Source organism: Amblyomma americanum, chromosome 11 (assembly GCF_052857255.1).
Source record: "Amblyomma americanum isolate KBUSLIRL-KWMA chromosome 11, ASM5285725v1, whole genome shotgun sequence".
Classification (NCBI taxonomy): Eukaryota; Metazoa; Arthropoda; class Arachnida; order Ixodida; family Ixodidae; genus Amblyomma; species Amblyomma americanum.
This window is the reverse complement of record NC_135507.1, coordinates 8,115,815-8,133,008: the sequence shown is the minus strand read 5'-3', so window position 1 is coordinate 8,133,008 and position 17,194 is coordinate 8,115,815. Positions and strand designations below refer to the sequence as shown.

Genomic DNA, 17,194 nt, shown 5'->3' with positions numbered 1-17,194 from the left:
CCTTTAACGCTGTCGCGTTAAAAATGGCCGCTTAGCTGCCTGTACGACCTTTTCAGGCGTTTGTCCAGCTTGTCAGTGTTCACATTAAAGTACTACGGTGCTTCGCCTTTTGGAATCCCAGATACAACCTATCATTGGCCGGCCTCCTTCGCGCAGAGGTAGGCGGGGAGGCAGCCGCATCTGGCTAGGAAAAATGAGGAGTGACCCTGAACCGCATTGTCAGATGAAATCAAGAGGTGAATGGAGGGAGAGGTGTAAAAATACACCAAAGAGGAACGTGGATGCGAGCATATGGTCAGTATGGTGAAAGTGTTCTGAATGGGCAGCTAGACTGAGCACTCTGCCGCGCTACTTGATCAACGTGAGGTAGCGTGGAGCACTATCGGCCTCGCATGCTCCCGCTGGGCCATGTACCAAAGGAATACAAACTGCTAGTGAAAGAGACGCTTAAGACAAATTGACCTTTCCGCAAATTTATTACCATTCTGTAACGACTGAGGTTTCTAGCGCGGTTTGGGTTGTATACAAATAGTTGTTATACTGGCCACCTCTGGTGCTCGTGCCGCCAGTTTTGGAAGGTTTGTCGAAAAAAGCCTCATTTTGCTGAGGTGCGGCGAAACTGAGTATAGTGTTGGAAAGTCGGATGTCGAGAAGTTGTACTAAAAGCTGTGGCTACGAAATTTTCCACCGATTTTAAAAAATAGATTCAGCTTGCCTCAGCTGTAAATTCTCGACTGAAATTCTGCCCAGTAGTTTTCATTGCCTTGTTTTTCTTAAAATCTACTAAAAGCAGCGCAATTTTTGCGTAAAAGTACAATATGTTGTTCAACACAACCGATTCCTAAGTATGGGTATTGAAGAAACAATACATTACGTCTCTTTCTTGTTTCAATGAAATTGCTCCCGTCGAATTTTTCTTCAGCGATTTAAATTCAAATAGACTTGTGCTTTTGATTGTGGTACCAGCCATGAAAAAATCATTGTTTGAAATATTGGCAAAACTTTGTTGTTGGTGAGCATACAGAAATGCTGATGATATATCTGAAAACTCGTACCTCTCCTCCCGATGTTGCCACTAAGAGAGATTTCTAAAGAGAGTGTTTCTAAAGTCTCGAACACTCAAGTTTAATATCGTATTTTCTGAGCGCTGAAGAAATGCTCTCTAAGCAAGATCCAATAAGGCTCATCCCAGCTTAATATACATATGCCACAAAAAAGTATGGTGTGAAACGTAAACTTTTATTGGTAGTTTATTACCGGAGCCGTGACCTAGCAGTTTGGGCATCCGCCCCGTCTGCAGGTGGTGCGGGATTCGATCCGCAGCGCCGCCTGGTGCCCGCCAATGATACAATGGGTACAAGCTTTCCCTGGCCTGGTGTTGAGCTTATTCAGGATGAAATATTTGGGATCCCACATGAGTAAACGAAAATATCTTGTGCCATGGCGCTCTTTGGCCCCAGATGCACTTGCAACACAAAAAATTCATCATCATCATTGATTATTCAGAAGGAATGGCATCCAAGATTTTAGTGAGGTATAAGAATGGCGAGTTGGGCAAGTTGCATGTAGTTCATATTTGCGGATAATTCAGCGCGGAGGGACGCAAGACACTGGAAGGGGGACAAAATTTTAGTGTGGTGTTAGTGACATACTTCGAACACTTGTCAGTAAGTTTCGTCTGAAGAAATTTCGTTCGAGAGTTAGAAGTAAAAATATGGGAGGCGCTCGGCGAAGCGACCGCAGCACCTATATAAAGCAAATGCCATGCAGGTGCTAGAACATGTAGCGTCATTAGAAAAAAAAAAAGTCGCAGTAGAGCACCGCTTGTGTCGCTTTCTGTCGTATACTCCAAATCGCCGTAAATGGGCAGGCAGCTTGACCTCTTCTTGTATAAAGCTGCGGATCAGTCAGCAGAGCAGGGGTTCTTGCAGGAGTTTCATATACAAGACGAACGACGTTATTTGTGCCCTGTTCACACCTGCGACCTCATCTGTCCACCTTTTCCCATCTTCTGATAAGAAACTGGTAAAACATTAACAATTCCGCATTGAGTGTCGACAGCGGTGTCTGGTGCTCCTCTCTTTATCAACGGTCACCATGATTAGCCGCCGGCGACGACGATCAGAAGTGCCTGCACGAGCGTCCCTGCTGATTCGTGAGCGTGCATTGCGCAATACTGCTCCTCTTGTGCGTGGATGCTTGCTCTCTGTGCGTCTATATCTTCAGTAATGACCGGGAAGTCCGCAATGGCGCCATCAGCAGCCGGTCCACACTTGGAAAACCGTGCCATGAATGAGAAAACGTAACGACCAAAAGCACACTTCCTATATCAGTGTCTACGCAAATATTAAAATAAATACAAGATAACTAAAAAGCAAGCGAAAGATAGCGTTATGAACACATAATTGAGCTCAGGAATGAACTAAAGTCCATTCGAGACCAGGGGGAGTCCGCAAGGCGAATTCCGGAGGGCTGGCTGTATGGCGGCGCATCTTCGTTACTTCAGGCGAGGCACTGCGAACAGAATGTAGACTTAGCATTAATTATTCTGGAATTTAGATATTTTTAAACTTTTTACTTCTCTTTGTGACTTGCGGTATGTAAGCAGTAAGAACAAAATGGGAGACGGCAACTCGCACACCCAAAAATAAAATTTACCCGGCTTCTCCGGTTTTTCAGGCACATGGTTTAAGTTTCTCACAAAATTAGCGAGGAAAAAAACGGTACGAAGAGATGCAAGAAATTCGAGCGCCCACGTTGCCTGCATCTCTTTATTTCATTTTCTTTTCAGTTTCTCGCGCTTATTTTATAATCACCGAAAAGGATCGATTTAACGTTGTACATATTAAGTTGCACAGCAGTGGTGTTTCTCCCCCGGAAAAATGAAAAGTTTTTAGCGCTGAACAAAAAAAAAGTAGGAAAATTTGTTTATCCATATCAAAGTGAAGGAGATTGGACAGGGCGAAATATCTTCAGATTAGTCAACGCGTGACGCTCAGATTCTAATTCGACTGTCTCATAATTATTCTAGCACGTCTAGTGTTCGTCTATTTCCAGATAGCCACGGACACTGCAAAGAGGTTGTAATGGGAGGGATACACACTCGTATAGTAGTAGTAGTAGTAGTAGTAGTAGTAGTAGTAGTAGTAGTAGTGGTGGTGGTGGTGGTGGTGGTGGTGGTGGTGGTGGTGGTGGTGGTGGTGGTGGTGGTGGTGGTGGTGGTGGTGGTGGTGGTGGTGGTGGTGGTGGTGGTGGTGGTGGTGGTGGTGGTGGTGGTGGTGGTGGTGGTGGTGGTGGTGGTGGTGGTGGTGGTGGTGGTGGTGGTGGTGGTGGTGGTGGTGGTGGTGGTGGTGGTGGTGGTGGTGGTGGTGGTGGTGGTGGTGGTGGTGGTGGTGGTGGTGGTGGTGGTGGTGGTGGTGGTGGTGGTGGTGGTGGTGGTGGTGGTGGTGGTGGTGGTGGTGGTGGTGGTGGTGGTGGTGGTGGTGGTGGTGGTGGTGGTGGTGGTGGTGGTGGTGGTGGTGGTGGTGGTGGTGGTGGTGGTGGTGGTGGTGGTGGTGGTGGTGGTGGTGGTGGTGGTGGTGGTGGTGGTGGTGGTGGTGGTGGTGGTGGTGGTGGTGGTGGTGGTGGTGGTGGTGGTGGTGGTGGTGGTGGTGGTGGTGGTGGTGGTGGTGGTGGTGGTGGTGGTGGTGGTGGTGGTGGTGGTGGTGGTGGTGGTGGTGGTGGTGGTGGTGGTGGTGGTGGTGGTGGTGGTGGTGGTGGTGGTGGTGGTGGTGGTACGGGCTCGTAGCCTGTGCAGCCAGGTCCCGACAGTGCGTGGGAGGGGGTGGGAAAGAAATCTGATTGCAGAGTAACCGGGCAGGAGAATTGACAGTGGGAGAGGTTGACATAAAAGGCAGGGCCGTTGTGGCATGAAGTATCACGATGAAATTTGTATAGATAAAGCCCTGCAGGTGTGACAAGTGCGTTAAGTTGTAGCTGTCGAAGGATGTGAGCCTCCTGCACAGAAAGACCGTATGAGGGTCGGGGTAGATGTTACGGTCGAGGCGTAGTGCTTTGTAATATTCTTTGATGGTGGCGCGAAAGGACCGTCTCGAACCGCCCTCCGTGTTCCTTGGCCAGGGGCTGAACGGTACCCGGGCAAGTGTTTAAGAGCTTCACGGGCGAGCTGGTTAACCAGTTCATTGCCGTCAATCCCCGAGCGCCCAGGGATCCATCGAAGGAATAGAGGGCAAGGGTGCAGCGACGCAAGTGCGGCCTCGAGCTCCGTGGACAGGTGTGATGGGAGTGTTTTTGATTCAATGACACGAATCCTGGGAGTCTGTGTAGATGGTGTAGTGGAAAATGTATAGCTTGAATGTTACAGCTGGAAAGTGGAAGTTATAATTTAGGCAGAAGTTATAGCTGGAAAATCCTTAACTCGCTTTTCATCTAACTATCCATGTTGCTTTCTTGCTGTGTCGTACTACAATATTATTCACCTTCCTCTGATGCGTGCGTTGCTTTTAATGCAATGCCATTAGAGTTGACACACCAAACACCCCCCCCCCCTCACCCCCTCCCCACTGTCCGAGATGAAACTCGCTCATTGACCGAGAGATGTCGTGTGGTCTTGTGACATCATCCCAACCTGCCCTGACGAAACACCTTGATTGTTTGAGAGAGGTCACGAAACATTGTCAGTTCATCAAAACCTGCTCACCGTGGCAGATGACAAATAATGATTGGTCGAGAATATTTTGGAGACAGCAAGGAAGAGACTCGATATCAGAAGTCGGGGGAAAAAAAGGTTGGTATAGCAAATGTCACCGCCACAGCACAGCAGGTACCTGCTACTGCAGCTGGTAATCGTAATATGACACTTGATGCACTGACAATTGCAAAGAAACTGACGCAAACACACCCTGGGATTGCAACAGAAGCTGCGTATAATGTGAAATGTAATGATATCTCATTCCGCTAATCAGGTACCTTAAAGGGCAGGTGAAGAGATTTTAGATTTGTACGAGTTTAAATGGGGTAGAATGTGTGAAACCTGGAGGTAAAGCATGTGAAGTATTTTTGGGCTAAGATTTGAAATGGTGACGTAATAGCAGAATAAATCCGCATTGTTGGTCAGGCTTCTCTTCAGTGCCTGCGATGGGCAGAGACCGCAACGATGACGTCACATAGAGCGGCGCTGCGTTTACAGCTAATAAACGTTTGTTTCAAGGAATTAAACCAACACCGCCGACAGTGAAGCCCATGAAGCATTGTTTGGTGGTCTTGGAAGGCTCACTGCAGCTCGTGGGCTAAGGCAGCGGACGTCTTAAATTTCGGCAACAAAGATTTCATCACGAGTTTCTCCGTACATCTCTATTGCAGTGAGAAGAAGCCTGACTATCGCTGCGGTTTAATCGGCGATTACGTCAAAATTTTCAATGCTGGCGAAAAAATACTTGGCATGCTTTACCTTGAAGCTTCATAGGTTGGATTTCTTGAAGAACCTAAAATTCTCAAAAAACCATTTCACCTTCCCTTTAACTGCCGCTATCGCTTTTCAGCCTCATTTCTAACAAACTTGTTTTCATGCAAGTGTTTAGACACTATAAATCAGTGCTAGCCGGATTCGAGGCTTCTTATTTTCTATTTGGGAGAATCCGTAAGGTCACATCCATATGTCGCCTTTCCCAATCATCATCGTTTAGTGTGACCCGAGCAAGTGACTCCGAGAACTACTTTCGCATTTACAGCCTAACTGCTTTTTAAAACCTATATCATTTTCACTGCATCCGCAGTTAAGTCTTGCTTTTAGGATTGAATACACGTTTACAACCCTACACTAGCCGGGCAAAAAAAAAAAGGCACCACCTCATAACCTTTCCGCAGTGAATGATGTTCCACGTCGCCACTTTCTCTTTTGTTGGTACGCATGAGAACTTCCTTGGTATGCCCCACAATTATACTTTTGGAACTCCTTCGAACATCCGCTCTGCGTATCATGTTCGCCGCACAACTACGGCGGATGATAGGTGCTGCCAGCCTGCGTTTTTAATGAATGGCAGCCAGTGCTCTTGGGCAGCGTTAATCTGCTCCCCTTGAAGCGTAGAGACGAGTTCAGCCCCAATCTTGTGCATATTCTGCAGTTTCTATTGATTCCAGCGCTTTTCTGCTAAAGCCTCAAACCAAACTCGCGACGCATTCCAGATTCTCAATAAGGCTGCCCTCACTCGAATTATCCAGTCAAACTCGCCCATTTCAGAACTGTTCCCACGCAGCACAAACATGCAAGATATTTGAAAGTACAAAACAGACGCATAATTCGAAGCCTCGAGGTGATCGCTGAACCGGTAAGCGCGAGGAAATTTCAATTAGAGCTTTGCTTACATGTGAAGCGCTTAAGACAGACTTTCCAGTGAGTGGTTGTCCGTACTTGTCGAATTAGTGATACTCAAAAACGTGAACCTCGCAGGCCAGTGGACATAGGTCAGCGCATTTTGTATATGTATAGTGTGTGTGATTGCGCACAAGCTGGAAGCACACAAAAACGACCATGGTCGAGTGGTCTAAAGTAGTAGTGATGGAGACCACAGACTCCGAACTGGCCTGGGTTCGAATCACTCCGTTTAAGGCCGCGAAACGGGCGCGTAAATAGCAGGAGGGCGGTATCGTGAAAAAATAACATGAATAAATGAAGGTTCAATGAATGAATTCGGCTACTGATCCGCAGTACCCGGGTTCGAACCCGACCGCGGCGGCAGCGTTTCGATGGAGGAGAAACGCAAAAGGCACTCGTGTGCTGTGCGATATCAGTGCACGTTAAAGATCCCCAAGTGGTCGAAATTATTCCGGAGACCTCCACTACGACACTTCTTTCTTCCTTTCTTCTTTCACTCCCTCCTTTATTCCCTCTCTTACGGCACGGTTCAGGTGTCCGCCAAGATGTGAGCCAGAAACTGCGCCATTTCCTTTCCCCAAAAACCAATTTTCATTTTCAAATGAAGTTGTAGATGACGAGGAAGGCACCTTTTTTTCTGGGTGTCTGTGGGCAATCAAAGTGAATGAATTTTCGCGTTTGTGACACCTAGCATGTAGTCTGCGCTCGTCTAACTCTTTTTCTTTTTTATTTCTTCCTTCGTGTCCCGATATCTTCAGCAACCGGGTGCTACACCATCACGATTACTTTTTGTAAAGTTGCATACTGTTACTCGCCTAACAATTTTTTTTCTCAAAATGGTACCAAAATGGTCGTTTAGTACCCACTCTGCCATTTTTTTTTTCGAAGAAAAAAATCCTTTGGACGAGACCTTCTCGTCTCAAATCGGAGACAGTGTTTCAGAAAACACTCGACAAGCTGAACTCTTCATGTGCCAGAGATGGTAGTCATCGATGTGACGAACCTGGCTGGTCTAGTCCCCCGGGGGTTGAACGAAGGGAACATGAAAAAATTAATCATTTCTGGCTCATGACGAGTCCAGATTGTCGTCTACTTTCTGGCGCTCTGTATCCGCTTCAAGGCGCGAAGGGCTCGTATAAAGCATTTTTTTCTCAGCAGAGAGATGGACGGCCTGATTTTGAATGGCCCATACTTATAGCATGTTCGAAAAAGAATGTGTCTTTTAGTGGGTCAACCATCGCAGGTGCTTATACTTACGCGCGTAGCATGTTGCCGAGAAATTTCCAACTTTGCTAGCTCCCCACGTATTGAGCAGATTTCGGGCGGTGCTAAACCGTTGCAGAAAACTCCAAGCGGCCCCCTTATACGTGGTGCAGTTCTTGAGCGCGCCATCATAGTTTGCGTCATACACAGCGAGACCAGCCAGGAGGTCCGTGTTGTTTGTCCAAGTATCGCAAATCTGCGACAGGAAGCGTCACAGTGTAATTTTCATTGTATTACATTCAAAATCAGTAAGCATTGAAGTGCGAAAGGTCACAATAATATTGAACGCAAGATACGGAAATAAAAGAGGCTCATTAATGTAAGGGGATTGCCATAATACTTATTCCCGCGACGGATTACATGTGTTTTATACCCTGATTATTTAATACACTGTGGGCATCTAAGGGTGTAGTTACATTTCAAACTCTAATCTCTTTATGATTCTAGCGCCAGTGTCGGACGATCGTCGCATTCGTGCGAGGTGCCCATTGATACTGAAATTTGGTAACCAAGGGTTGAAATCACTGAGCGAACGCCGCTAACCATCTCTAACCGGAGGACGTTCACGATGCGGGACGTTAATAATTTGTTTCACGTACGTAGAGCTCTTACGGGTGACCAGTGCGCATGCGCAGAACGTAAAGGGTATGCGCGAGTCTCACGTATGTGCGTGAGATTCGGATTTTTACGTTGCGATCTTTGCGTTGTTTGCGCAAGTACGTAGCGTTGACAAACAGCGGCGCCCTGCCCGCCCGCTTCAAAACGATAACAGCTTCGTGGCTAATCTCTCGACGCGATATCGTGTTCTAAACTGTTGTATTAGCCTTCGATTTGTCCATTCTTACCCTCGCATAAAGTTTCAAGCGAGAAATAGGTATTGTTTTTTTTTTTCAGATATAAAGGCGGTTTCCAAGCTGTTAACCCTAACGAAGCAGTGCTCCGACGCTCAGTTCGACTGGCTTGGCTTTAACTCTTCTTGTCTTAGTGTGGCTACAGCACTGCCTGCATCTGTCAGTAGATGGCGTACGTGCAACTAAAATGGTTTGAAACGAAATGCGCGTATGCTACGTAAACTCCTCACGTTTGCGTACGTGAACTGTGTACGTACGTGAAACTAAAACTGCCTAATGCTTTATTGTACGCCATAGGCGAAGGTTCACCAATTGATTCGAAAATTTACGAAGTTCGAACTGGAGGGTGTCAGAGCGTGATAGCAACGCAGATTTGCGAGCTTCCGTGAATATCAGATCGCTGCACGGAGTATCGCTTTTAAGTCTTTGTGACACCGCTCGAAATTTCTATTGAACAATAAAATCGCCGGATTGTTACCATCAGTAACGGGCAGAAAGTACAGCAGGTACGCAGCGCCGCTCATCGGACAGCTCTTTGGCAGTCTCACTTCTTGCTCTCACAGCTCACGCGGCCACCGACGAAGTAATCTCGAGAAAAATTATTTGTACAGCTTTCGCTGTGAAATTATTTTCCGGCTGAACATTAACAAGGCAAAAAGAAAGAAAAAAAGTTTGCTAACCCGAACTATCAGTTGTTCGTTTTGCCTCAAAACAAATGTGACACACGAAAAGGCAGGGCTAGTGGTACCGTATCTTTTCCTTAATGATGCAGGCAACTCAAAAAACACTAATAACACCATATTGCAGGGATCAATATCTTTCCCAATGATAACAATTAAGGGCGTGTTGGTAGAGTTCCTTTATGAGGAATATAATTATATTCCTGAAGTGAGGTAGTTAGAAAAAGCTGGGAATTCAACTTGACTACTGCTTGCTGCTCAATGAACAAGTGAAGTTGGAAATGACATTTCGCTGTGCTTAGGAAAGGAAGAATAAATCATATACGTCTCCCCTTCGTCAAAGGATGATGAGTGTATTGTAAGCTTCCTATGAAGTTGTCAGGCCTTTGATCTCTCAGTTTGTACGGCACTCGAACACCAACTTTCCTCAAGAATTTTCAGTTCAAAAATAGCGCAAAGCCAATCATCTTCTATCCCGCCTTATATCCCCTGTGCTGCAGGAACCACTCTGCATTCGTGTCCAATCCATGCGGCACAGCACAAAGATTTGAAGTCAGACTTCGCAGCGCTCGTCACACCTTCACTCGAAAAGGAAAGACATAAGCGCTGTGTGAGCTTCGGAGACGGCTAAGGGAAGGCAGCTTACCTTTCTTCTGAAGGATTCCGAGTTGTCAAGAGTCACCGTAAAACCGTGAGTCTTATCGAATGCGAATACAGCGCTGTCGGTCGAGGCGTAATAAAATGTCGACTTGTATGTGAGGGATGTGTTGTCGCAGACCTGGGAAGGAAAGCGGAGGACCCATTAGAAGGAAAGGAGCGAGTACGTTTAAAGAAAAAAAAATTGTTGATTTGCGAAGTAGGGTCAAATGCGAATTAGGTGCTCTGGCAGTTTGGTTTTGACTTCGATTCCGGTGTTCAGATCCAGTGTACACGGACGGCAGTTGTTCGGATAGCGATAATGGTTTGATGTCCATAATATGAAACTGGTCGTTCGCTGCACTCATAGATCCCTGGGACTCTTCCTTCCACTCCTGGCGCAGTGGTGAAGCGGTCAAGCAATGCGCCACTGCCCTTCTATGGCAGGTTCTACCATCGATGTGACTTGGGTTGCGACAGAGCTTGCTCTTCTTGAGCAGCCTCTCACGATTCAGCTGCTGCCTGACACGGTGGGCTCGTTGCTAGGTATATACACATAGGCAGGCTGCCCATCACCCAGTGGGCAGGTGAGCAGCCTGCCACAGTACAGGCCTCAGACAAACAGAAATAGACAAACACACAACGGCTAAATAAGGGAAATGGCCCCTAGCGTACTGAAAATACCAAAGGAACGTTCCTGTATGAACGTGTTTCAGCGTAAGTTGCTAGAGAAGTCATATTTAAAAGGATTTCAACGGGTCATGTCGCCCATTGGCAAACCAGTCACATGACTATTAGACGTCAACGGGAGCACTAACGTGTTAATGACGCCATTTTTGTGACAACGACGTGATCTCTATAAACAAGCCACTGATAATTAATAGGTCACATGACAATTATAGTGAGTTACATGGTCCATTATAGTGTGCAATCGCTGTTTGGACCAGTTACCCAGTCATCGTTGTAGTTCGCGTGATTACTACCCGACCTCCGCGGAATGAGGCGTTGATAATAAAGAGCCGCATGAGAGATAGTCAGCCATATGAGTCATTACTGCGGCCTACGTGTCACTGATGATCATGTTATTTCACGTGAAACATGTGAGCTTTGCACAGTGAGCTTCTGTGTAGATTCATTGGTGTTCCCTGTGACCGCCTTGCGTTGGTATGTATTGATATTCGGTACACTACCGAGGTCAGCATTAAATGCCTGTGAGACTAACCGCAAATAAGACACTAGTAGATGGAAGCGCCGCCTAGGAGCCGCAAATAAAACTCTTCGGTAGTTGCCATTAACAGATACTTTTAGCAGAGTGGGCTAGCGGAGCGGACGAAAGCGGAACGCTCAGGCGGACCAGCGGGTTCACGGCGCTGCGCCCTCGCCCGCTCGAATGGTCACCACAGCGGAGTGCGCCCAGCGAGCGAGCGGCACTTCGGATTGACGGTGACAGAGCCAAACGTTTTTTTTTCTAACACGACCTACTTATTTTTACGTTACTAATATTACAGGATATACTAGAAACACAAATAATGACCTTATTTAGCAATTTTAGCATAATAAAAGCTAGCGGGATTGATATTTTCTTTTCCCTGTTTTTCCCATATGTAAGACGTCCCTTTTGTTCCGATCCTATGATAAATGGCTCTAACACTGTCATTATCTATACATAATACGATTTCTATTCTCATGTTTCATACTGATTATTACATTTTTTTCGAGTGATATTTAAGTTTTCTGTTGCATTTTAAACAACCCCTAGCTAGTAGTAAGCAACGTCGTATGAAGGGCTCCGTAAATTTAGACCACCTGGAGTTCTTTAGCGTGCACTGATATTGCACACTGCACGGGCCTCTAGAAATCTGCCTCCATCGAAATTCAACGGCCAGGATTGAACCCGCGTCTTTCGGGTCAGCAGCTGAGTGCCCTAACTACTGAACCACTGAGGTGGCTAAGTGGGAGCTTAAGCGTCCCTCGTTTTTTTGCCACGATGTCCATGCGTTCCGTGTGCGAGAACACTGCCTCACGAGTTCCAACCGACTCGCCGAGTTTTTCTCCAGCTTGCCTTTGAGGGCTACCGTAGCCAAACCCGCACTAAAAGATCAACTTCACAGGCCACTGCACGAGACCACAATGCTATCGCCGCAACCTATCTCGCCTTAATGTGCAATGCACTTTCGAGCTGTGCATTGCACATCGTCTTCATCAACTAATACCACTATCCTACTAATATAGACACACTCGCGCTGTGCATTGCACATCATAGTGTTCATCAATTAATAATACCATCCAACTAACATAACACTCCCGCGCTGTGCATTGCACATCGTCGTCTTCATCAGCTTATACTGTTATCGAACTAATATTGCCGCCAGACGTGCCCATGACCCAGCAATGCAAAACCATTAGACAACCAGGCTAATCACATTCTTTCGCATGTCTACTCGGTTTAATTACGTTGAAACATTTGCACTTTTTGTTGCACATGGATTTCACTTCAGTGCCACTCCGATTCCGCAAATTTGGTTGAAGGTGTGTCACACGGGTTCAGTGCACTTTAATTCGTATTTATCCCTTCTTCATGGTGCAGTTCTCTCTGCAATCGACGCTATGAGCATATCGTACACCCAGTAAGCAAGACGAGACTTGCCTCTGGCACGAATACTTTTTGCGAGTAGTTTCCGGTTCTGCAGGGGTACCCTGGGCGGTACCTTCCTGCTCTGGAGAAATGATTGTCCGGATTCCTTGGCTGGTACCAACGCCCCGCCATCGTGAACGACACAGAATACATGGTGTCGATGCCGTGCGTCTTTTGCAGGTGCCTCACTGCTGCCATGGAATCCTGCTGTGAAGCGGCAGGAATAAATGAGCGAGACTTCATTTCTCGATCGAAAAAAGCACGGATTTTTAAGATATATAGTGTGTTTATATTGTTTATTGATGTAATACATAGTTATCCCCCTTGAGGCAGGGCAAAAGGACTGAACACATCCTCCTGACTAGGCCCTGGCCTCAGAGGACACCGACGGTGCAGCAACAGTGGCGCGTCAGCAGTTGCTCTCCACAACAACAGTTATACAAGAACAAGCAACACTATCCAGAATATTGTACTGTGTCAAAATGTACATATGAAAACATATTGTAACAGTGCTGTGCAAAACGCAAAAGGAAAGTAAAAAAAAGTTGGTTTAGTAAATTTAAAGGCAAGCAATGAAAAGAATGCTTTGTTCGGGGTGGGAGTAAGAAGTAAAAAGAAAAAAGAAAGATCACAAGACCGCGCATATGGCAAAAATAATCTCTTCAGACACGTTTCCCTTCTGCTAAACAAGCCGATATCGAGGAATCCAATGCATTGATTTAAAAGCATCACTTCGACGCTAAAACTAGCCAAAACAGCAGCTTGGGCTTGTTGGTGAACCAACATGAATTAAGAACGTGGGAAACACAGACGGGATACATAGAACAAGAACACACAACGAGCGCTGTCTCTCTCTTTGAAAGAAAGCGCTCATTGTGTTTTTGTTCTATGTGCCTTTGAAAAACAGCGCTCGTTGTGTGTTTTTGTTCTATGTGTCCCGTCTGTATTTTTTGCGCTCTTACTTCGAGAGGTCTAAAACTAGTGTGTGCAATAAAAGGAATAAATGAGAGAAGAGATATAGTCAAGAGCTGCTGAGAGTTTTCGCCACGCTCAGAGGAAACGCCGTACTCTAATTACAGCCAACAATAGCATTTATTTCAATCTAGAGAAGAAAAGAGGCCGGTATAGATCTCTAGGCGAACGCGAATTGAAGGAAGCCTCTTTCGCACACTCTAAAACCGAATTAACCTATATGGAAGTAAAAAGGGAATAAGCTTCCCTTTTACGGACACCCTTTTAGGGGCTGAGTATGTTTCTGAAGTACCGGGGAAGACATTGTTCAGTAAATATACGGAATGCTTACTCTTGGCAGCGGAGTCATATTCCCACCGCAAAGCATAACGATGAACCTAGTAATGGGAGGAGGCTGCCTCAGGGCTCTACCCTAGGGCTCTACTCCAGGGCTCGAGTAGAGTACCTTTCCCCTTAAAGAGAGTGCGCTACAGGAGAGCTTGCGGCTATTTTTACTCCCATATGGGATAACTCGTGTTTAGAGTGTTGACCTTCATAACAATCAGGGTTGGAGTGTGTCATAACAATATGCAGGCGCTTCCAGTTAATCGATCGTTCACTCTACCCAGTCATACCATAATGATGTTGATGGTTTGCATAATATGTCACAGGGGCAAGTTAGCCAGACGGCGTCAAGGCCTACCGATTTGTGCGCCGCGATGTAATTGAGTGAAGTTTATAAAGGACTACATGCAGAAACATGTAAACAATGCTAGGGACCGAATAAATATTTTATCGCATATTGGAAGACGAAATGGAGAAAGCGCTCTCTCACAAAGCTCTTCGCCGCCCTTGATTTCGCAGGAAGGCTGGAAATCTGGGCATGGGTCAGGGACCACTCATTTCCTCACACCTGACGGACAGTCTGACTTTTAGCAAGTTAAAAGCTTCGCCTGAGAGCAAAGAGGGCAGAACAGGACTTAAGTTTGAAGACAACTCCTGTTGCGGAAGCGAGTTAACTGAACACATCACTAATTTCGATAACACCACGGTTTTACAACAAGGTTTGCCATTATACAATTTGCCGTTCTCAGACTAGCTGTCCTGGGGAGTGTGAGGTAAAAATCTCTCAAGCACTTGAGATAATTCAATGTGTGAAAATTTAGGGCAGGTACTGATATAACTAAACTTAGTTCTGTAACTACTATATAACATTATTATTATTATTATTATTATTATTATTATTATTATTATTATTATTATTATTATTATTATTATTATTATTATTATTATTATTATTATTATTAACTCTGATGGAAGCACCTTGCAATAAGAAAACATTGTTTCGCGGGACCCGCCGTGGAGGATCAGTTGTTGTGGCGGTTGGTTGCTGAATACAAAGGTAAAATTTCCGGAAATTTTAAGTGCTCCTGAAAATATAACGAAAAAGTTTTTTCTCTCACTTAGATATTAGAAGCATAGGTAAGATACTTAGAAGAATATGTTGGTAAGTTACAAGCAGATACATGAGAAGTTTGAAACCAAAAATACGTTTTCTTTCTTTCTTTTTCGCATATATACTCTACCGCCTGGTGCTTTGGCTTCGAAAAGACTCGGGGCTATCTCGCGTGTGCTACCCATGGTGAATACCTTTGTTTGCACTCAGCCATATGGAGACTGAGAAGTTTAGGAAGTTTAGGCAGTTTGTGTGAATAAGGTAGCCGCGGATGGTACAGGACTGGGTAATTTGAATAAATGTATATGTTACGCTTGATCTTGCCGAGTTTCAGTACTTCGGTAGCATGGGGAAATTGCACCCAATTTTGGCCCCTTGTAGTATAAGAGCAACAAATACGCTATGCAGCATGCACCTTGCAGGATTAGAAACTCAGGCAACTGATTGATGTGGAGCTCACCAGAGTATGTATGTAGCTCAGGTTTTCATAATTTCTGCCCTTAGTAATCCTTAAAGTTGGCGCAAGTATGAAGCATTCAGTGATGTTGTTGTCGCGGTGAGATAAGTGTCCAAGAATCACCACTCCTCCCGGAATGAATGTAGTCCTGCAAGTACAGCATGAATATTAAATGCCAACTGCAAAAAGAAATTTTGCCAACAGCTCCTTTACGGGGTACTTTGCGACGCTTCGGGAACAAAAGACTCCGAACACTTACGGTAACACGACAGGGATAACGTATGACATATGATAAGGCGTTTAAGGCATGATTGCATCATACAAAATAGGATGAGGATTAATAAAGGAAACTGCAGCAAGTCTAACAATCTCTGTGCCGACGCGCTTCTTGGAAGTGAAAGAAATCAAAACATCGAGCGCTCACTTCATGTAATCCGCCACTTGATCGCAGGTCGTTTGAGGCCGGCAGTAAAGTCCGATGACCGTGTTGGAAGCATTCTTGCCTTCCGCAACCGCGATTTCTTCAACTCCTGCGAGACATTGTGCTATAATCGCAGAGCTTGAGCTGAACTTTGACCATAACGGCCACAGCCGCCAGCAACACTCAAAGACGTAACGTTTTCGTACTCTGCCACAGCTACTTCCGAATTTCAATCCCCCGCTGTTCACACCAGCGCAAGTAACTAGTACTGCTCCACGCGCAACACAAAAAAAAAGAAAAAGGAAGAAAGAAAGTAAGCAAAGTAAGTAAGGTAAGGTAAATAAGTAAAGTAAGTAAGGTATGTAATGAAGTAGAGTAAAGTAAGTAAATACACTACAGGAAAGAAGGAAGAAAGGAAGGAACTCTATTGTGTCCTGCCGATATCGAAACATTCGAATTTTTCTCTCAACCCTGAATCCGACTACTAAGATTGAGGCTGCCTGCCAGCTTGTAATTGGCGCATGCGCCAGCACAGGGGTGCTTGTGATGTTGAGCCTATTAATTATGGCTCACTGGACGTAAAAGTTGGCAAAGATTTATCTTCAAACATAAAAAAGGGCAGCGAACCATGAGCCGCGCGGGCGACAAATAAAGCATCCTTGTACCAAAATGCAACTGTTGATTGCCGCAATACGCAAACCCACTAACGTGTAGACAATTAAAATTTCGCTTACCTAGAATTTGCTGCTGTTATTTATTTATTTATCACATTACCCACAGCGCCGGTTTGTTATTACAACGGAGGGAGAGAGTTACAATAATCATACAACATAGTGACAGGAAAAGAAAAAAAATACAGAAAATACATTGCAGCATAATTTGATGTAAACACAAGTATAAAATTGCAGCAATGCGGCGCACTATTCATTACATTTCGTTGAAAGGACTTCCTGGGGCAACTTATTTCATTCATTTATTATTTCTGAAAAAAAGGACCACATTTATTAAATCAGTTTCTGCATTTAATTTCGTTTACTTTGAAAGGGTGGTTCCTTCTTGCAGACATATAGTCTGGCGGATTAAATAATGGTCATGGTCAAAACCTGTTTTAGAATGGTATATACTATAGAAGAATTTCAGGCCTTAGTAATATCTGCGTCTCTGCAGTGAGACTTCTGAGCTGCTGACACACTGAAATTTCTCCTGTAAGTATTTGGCTTGCGAGCGGCAGAAATATGCTATACTGACTGTTGAGTTCAGAAAACTTTTCAGGCTCTACGATCAAACTCACCAAGTAATTCTAGTGTCTGAATCGTAAAACTCCAACGAAGCACGCACATGCACATACAACACGCCAATAGCGCTATTCAAGGTCATTATATTGCCGGGTCATCTAGACGCATGTTTGTTGAAATGGTAAGCTGTTTACCGGCATAACTGGTTAGCTTTTTTTTTTGTCAGTGCGTTTAGC

At 45.2% G+C, this 17,194-nt stretch overlaps 2 long non-coding RNA genes across 2 annotated transcripts; both read right to left on the bottom strand.

The window, feature by feature from the left end:
* Positions 1-2,470: 2,470 nt before the first annotated feature.
* Positions 2,471-9,947, bottom strand: LOC144110159 (uncharacterized). Its single transcript, XR_013309731.1, has 3 exons — positions 9,814-9,947; positions 7,631-7,832; positions 2,471-2,514 (listed from the first exon to the last, which is right to left on the bottom strand). It is a non-coding gene; the product is annotated as an uncharacterized LOC144110159 (long non-coding RNA).
* A 2,432-nt stretch (positions 9,948-12,379) lies between these two features.
* LOC144110064 (uncharacterized) lies at positions 12,380-15,811 on the bottom strand. Its single transcript, XR_013309692.1, has 3 exons — positions 15,727-15,811; positions 15,306-15,450; positions 12,380-12,645 (listed from the first exon to the last, which is right to left on the bottom strand). It is a non-coding gene; the product is annotated as an uncharacterized LOC144110064 (long non-coding RNA).
* Positions 15,812-17,194: the final 1,383 nt, after the last annotated feature.